Raw genomic sequence first — 6,549 nt, forward strand, 5'->3', positions numbered from 1 at the left:
CTCCCTCCCTCTTTGCCAAGAGACTGTGGAACTAGATCTTTCAGTGCTTGTCTTCTCCATCTTGACCATCCTGGACCTGGTGAAGGGGTCCTGTAGGATCCGGGCGGGGTGGGGGGCAACATGGGTAGAAAGCACAAGAACCGTTGCAAAAACAGCTTTACAGTAACCAAAACTTGAGGTTTCTTCAACCTCTGTCCCTGCAGAGAGGAGCTCCAGGGGTGCTTGGGAGCTGAGGCCATGTGCAATGCTCCTCTGTCTGGGCATCCTGGGCTGGTACCAATTAATGTAAATCTTAGGGGCATCTTATGACCAGAAAGAGGATGCAAAGAGGGGTTTGGTTTGGTTTTTATCCCTTGTTGATTTCTGGAGCCCTTGAGACAGAAAACACTGGTGCCCACCACGCTGGAAATCCCGTCAGGGAGAGCTCAGCAAATCCACGGGGATTTGGCTGAGTTCACTGCCTTTCAGATTGAATTTTCCTCCTCTTGGAGCTTCACACTCAACAATAAAAATCTCCCAGCCCATATATCAGCCCTTCCAGAGTAGTGGGAAGGTGTTTTGATTTTCCCCTCCAGTAAGTATGCAACAGCTCTCTTAATAGAAGAAGAGAAGGTACCTGCAGTGTCTGGAGCTGTGGCCTCTGCCTCCTTGCTTCATGGCTCGTTGGCACCATAACCCATAATGGCTCCTCTGGAGCTGTCACTGGCTACAAATGAATGTTCCTGGGCGTAACAGAGCGAAAGCAGCTACTGGGCTGGCAGCCCCCAGTCCGGAGTGGTTTGGTGCTGGGATGCTGCAGCCATACAAGGTGCTCTCGCTACTTGCTACACTGAATTTGCAATTCTTCTAGTGGGATCAGGCCCTTCAGCAGCATCTGGTGCTGCTTTCAAACAGTCCTGGGCCAGGAACGCATCAGCAGGGGCATCTCAGAAGGACAGGGCAGAGCATGCTTTCTCCAGCTCCCAGGAAGAGGAGAGACGCTGTGCCCACTTGGTCCCTTGTCCGGTGCTCACTCCATTCCGTGGAAGGTGTCATCCTCAGCCCCACAGCCCACCTTGGCCGTCCCGAGCACCCTGTGCTGGGTGCGGAGCGGGGTGCCCACTGCCACCCTCCTCTCCAGCCCGAGCCCGCTGGAGGGCAGCAGCACCCTGTCCAATGCGCCCGCTCCTCGCAGCACCCGCCCCCCACACCTGCCACCCGAGGGTGAGTAGAGGTGTCCCTGGGGCGCTTTGGAAACCAGGGCATTGCGAAGCATGGCATAAAAAAAGTAGTTTTAAACCATATATCCTGTGAAGTCCTTATAGGGGAAGTATGCAAGAAATAAAGCCAAGCATTGCAGTGCAGCATCCTCTGGTAGAGCACCTTGAATTCATAGCAAGCTCCATTCATCCTGTAAAGGAAAGGGTGAAATTTTTCTGGGAGTACTAGGAGCACCCATCCTGCTCCTACAAGTTGGCCCTTGGGCCCTGCTGGGTCTGAAGTGTGGGGCTTGCTCCCCTGGCCGATCCTAAAAGCTTTTTCAAGGTGCTGTCTGAGATTTACAAGGTCCCGTTTTGGCCCGGGCTCCCCAGCAGCCTGGAGGTGCTAAAGCTTTGGCAGCGAACAGCACTGGGAGGCTCATCAGGCATGAGGTCAAAGGAGAGGGGCTGTGCCACAGGGGTGCGAAGCCACCAGCAGGGTTAGCAGAGCCAGGTAGGTCAAGGCTGGACTTCAGGCCAACGCACTGGAGGCTGCAGGGGAGAGACCAGCAGGTTCAGGAGCTGGTGGAGCACCTGGAGTTCTGTATCCAGTTCTGGGCTCCCCAGTTCAAGAGAGACAGAGAACTGCTGAGGAGGGTCCAGTGGAGGGGCTACAAAGACAGTGAGGGGATGGAGCAGATATCTTTCCCTTATGAGGAAAGGCTGGGAGAGCTGGGCCTGTTCATCCTGGAGAAGATTGAGAGGGGACCTCATCCATGCATACAAATATCTTAAGGGTGAGCATCAGGAGGATGGGACCAGGCTCTCTCCAGTGGTGCCCGCTGACAGGACAGGGAGCAATGGGCACAAATTGCAACACAGGATGTTCCATCTGAATATGAGGAAGAACTTTTTTCCTTTGAGGGTGACAAAGCACGGGAACAGGCTGCCCGGAGAGTCCGTGGGGTCTCCTCCGGAGACATTCCAAACCCGCCTGGACGTGACTGTGCAACCTGCTCTGGGAGAACCTGCTTTAGCAGGGGGTTGGACTAGATGATCTCCAGAGATCTCTTCCAACCCTGACCAGTCTGTGATTCTGTAAACTGGCAGCGCTGCACTAGAGGGCAGAGTCAGTACACGCTGAATCCTGCTCCCACAGCCCAGCCAGCCCATCATCATCCCAAGCCAGCTCAGCACAGGGTGGAACGGTGCCTGAGTCCCAAATTGCCCCATACTCCCACGCATGTAGCTCCGTGCACATGACTGCGCAAACTGATCTACGCACTTGCACCCAAGTCAGCTCTTGCTTTAGCAATTGCCTTAATGCTGCCGAACAGCAAGTCTTCTTGCATCTGCCCGGTGGGCAAAGTGCTGCTGGGAGAGGAGGGAAGGCAAGCTGCCATGAGCAGGGACCTGCCAGGCACCTGCCTGTCCCCAGGCCCTGTCATCCTCAACTGCTTCCTACCAGGGACAAAAGCAGTGGCTGGGGAAACCTCCCCATCCCTGCGTGCTTGACCACCTTTCTGTGCACAGAGGAAGTTCATACCTGGCCCAGGTGGACATGGTCTGGCAGCAGGACAGGAGTGGAGGGGGAACCTCCTTTGATCCCTTGTGCCCTGTTTTCTGTGGGACATGAATGTTTCTGAAGAATCTGCACTCTGTAGTCCAAAAGAGGATGGGGGAGGATTCTGGTCCTCTACTGGAGTCATCCCCAGAACTTGTCCTGTGGCATTATGGGTCACCTTTTCCACGTTGATAGCTTCCACACAGCTCCCATTCCTTATTTTAATCTGCAAAATTTTTACTCTAGACCTAGTACAAAGCTGCTCCACTTCAGGATTTGCATCCCAACTTGAGGAGCTGCCTCTGACCATCTTTTTGCAATAGCAGCAACAAGACATGGACAAGTTGGCACTGTGGCACAAACTCCACTGGTGTAGGAGACGGAGGCTGGACCAGAGATGTGGGGCTTTCATGGGCTGTGGGATACACTGGGAGAAAGTCCAGGTCTACACCAAGCACCAGGGGCAAGAGGGCCATGCTGTGGGGCAAGGAGATCATGCTATAGCACAATGGAGTTATGCTATTGAGAAAGAGGATCATGCTGCAGGTCAGGGGTGTTGCGCTATGGAGCAAGATGGTCATGGTGTGAGGAAAGGGGGCTTTCAGGGTCCTGGTACTCAGTGGGGATCCCTCAACAGCCTGGAGCAAGCCCAGCTGGTGTGACCTCCCTCTGCATGGCTGGAGGCAGTGGCTGGGCCAGGCAGGGATTTGCCCTTGCATTGAGCAAAGCCAGCAGCCTGCATGACCCTGCAAGACCTGTGGGTCCTGCTCAGCTCCTGGGGGCCAGGGGCAAATAAACCCTGCAGCGTATGGAGGGTCCAGTGTCCGCAGCACCCTGCGGCAATAAATGTAAAGCAGTGCTGTGGGGTGCATCCCTCTGCTCTGCCTCTTCCCTCTTTCTCTCCTGTCACGGAGCAACTCCTGCCATGTCCCTAGACTCTCCCAACAAACTCATCTTGGTTTTTTCCCCGTCTCAGGAACAGTCCTCTTTTTCCCTGCAGTCACAAAAAGCCTCCTTCACCTAGGCCCAGTCTTTAATGGGAAGGACAGAACTGAGCCGTTCGGAAATGGCTCCTGAATCTTTAATAAAGCAAACATTGCCTGGGCCATAAACATATGATGACAGCAACAGAGGCTCTCAAGCTTATTGCCTGGCCGCTAGTTCTTTACTTAACTCTGCCATAATGGCTTTAATAGCCCGGGAGGGAGCTGAGGTGAAAGTCCTATTAAAAAATGTATTTCCGAATTTAATTGAGGCTCCATCTGTGGGGAAAGACAGAGGAGAGGTCGCTCCACAAGAGAGCTATGAAAAAAAAAGAGCTCACTCTGCCTTCCCCTGCCCCTGCCCTGCCTGGTTAGTGTCCAGCAGCAAATCCCACCCTAGCTGGTGACCTTAGGGACATGGGACTGTCACAGTGTTTCCTCCCTGGGTGAGACCACCAGATCCCTGGGACTATCCCTTGCATGAGAGGGGGCATCCCCATTTGTGGTGTACCTCCGCTGGCTTTGCAAAGGTGTCCCCTTTACAATTGGCCAGGACAAGTGGCTACGGTCCACAAAGCCCATCAGCACGTGCAGCGGCATCAGCTGCCTGCACTCCACGGTGGCCTCACCAGAGGTATGGCCTGGGCAATTGATCTGAGTGTCTCCCCACCCGTCCAGCCTGCAAGTGGCCCTCCAGTGACCCATCAGTCTGTCCAGCTATTCCCATAGGTTCCTAGACACCTGGTCCCATATAAATATACATACACACTGGCATCATCAATCCATTTGCTTCAGCCCCATCAATATCCATCCACACATCCATCCATCTATTCATTCACCTCTATCAAACTGACTCTTTGGCTATCTACCTACCTATTTATCCATCTGTCTATCTATCCATCCACCTACCCGTGTCGGCCTATCCATCTCTCTGTCTATCTCTCCATCCATCTATCCATTCATCTATCTACCAGTCCATCTATCCACCTATCTACCCATCTATCTACCTATCACTCTATCTATCCATGTATCTATCCACCTCTATCCTTCCATTGATCCATCTGTCCATCCATCTGTTTCTCCATCTATCCTGTCATCCAGCACTGAGCTTTTCTCCATCAAGGGAAGCTTTGTACATTGAGGCCTTTGCAGCCCTTTAAAGAAGTCACCAGGGATGAGCTCAACACTCCAGACTGGGAGATATCCCCATGTCTTGGATCACCACTATTTGGGGCTAGACACCCTGAAATACGGTTATTTCTCCCCAGAGAAGTGTCTGTTGGAAGGTGGATGGATAAAGGGACAAACACAAGAAGGCAGATGGATGGCAGGTAGGGAAAGGGGGAACAAAAGAAGAAACGGTTGGGATCAGGCTGGGAGACATCCCTGTCTGCTTGAACCACGCCAGCATGTGGGCTTGCAAATAGCCAGTCTAATTAGTAATGAAGAAGAGGGGTCAGAAGAGTAGGAATTCACTCCTTCCTTCACCCCCTTCCTGCATCCCCTCCTGGCGAGCATCACCCTGAGTCAGCAGATCTGCTGAGGTCACGCCACCCGCTCTATTAATTGGATTAATAAAGATGTACGTCATTGAGGTAATTACCCGCTAATTGGGGATGACAAGGTTGTCAGGGTTTGTCCCTCAAAGGGACAATTTCCCGTCCCCAACCCTCCCCTTTCTCAACATGCACTGAGTCAATCACATTAATTAAAAATCGGAGAGTCCATAACCTTGCGCTGCCAAGCCCTGGGGAAACGGCTGCCTCCAGAGCCGTGTGGCAGGGCAGGGTGGTGGCATCTGCCACCTCCAGCCACCAGCTCAGCTGAGGAGCATGGTCCAGGCTGCTGGCACACAGCCAGCAAGTTGGTGGGGTCTCAAAGGCCCCCTCTGCCTCCCCTGCATCCCTCATTAACCCCTTGATGATGCTGCAAGGTGCCAAGAGGAGACACACGGATGCTGCAACCATGGTCAGTGAATACACTGATGTGCAGCACTTCCCATGCCATAAGATCCAGGATTGTAAGGTCCTTGACTTTTGAAAGAAAACCAAACTGCAACCCCCAATAACACACAGGTAGCTCTTTCAGTCATGGAAACACTCACTGGAAATGTTTTGTTAAAAAAAAAATAATCCCTGAGGAAAGATCTCAGCCTGATGATATTTCAGTGATGAAACTGAATTTGATGAAATTTCCATTCTGCCCAAACTTTCCCTGCCCTTTCCCTGTGGCAAGTCCCTGTTGTCAGCTGCTGGCTATGAACCGTCTCTGCCTCTCCCTGGACTCCTGCCTTTCGTGGGGATGTCCAGCGTGTGGCCGAGCCTGTTTCATCACCATGGCCAGGATGCCCCAGGGCAGCCCAGAACTGAGCCCCGCACAGCTGGATGCTGAATCCTACTCGCTGCATGCTGTGCTCTGATACTCTGCACAGCTGGATGCTGAGCTGTGCTAGGCTGGTGATGTGTCCTACACAGAGATGAGGAGCCTTGCACAGCTGGATATGACCCTGGCACAGCTGGATCCTGAGGTGTGCACATCTGGATGTTCTGAGGACTGATTCTGAGCTCTGTGTGAGCTGGTGCGGAGCCCCACACAGGCGCAAGGAGCCTGGCACAGCTGGATAGTGAATCCAGCACACCCGGATGCTGAGCTCTCTATGAGAACTCGGAGCCTGGCACAGCTGTATACCGAATCCAGCACAGCTGAAAACTGAGCCCTGCACATCTGGATGCTGCACAGCCTGGGAGGAAGACAGGTGCAATGAGACTGTGCAGCCTCAGCGCCGCTGCAGCCTGGAAGTGCTGAGCTCTGGGGATGGGATAAG

Source organism: Falco peregrinus, chromosome 3 (genome assembly GCF_023634155.1).
Source record: "Falco peregrinus isolate bFalPer1 chromosome 3, bFalPer1.pri, whole genome shotgun sequence".
NCBI classification, from domain to species: domain Eukaryota; kingdom Metazoa; phylum Chordata; class Aves; order Falconiformes; family Falconidae; genus Falco; species Falco peregrinus.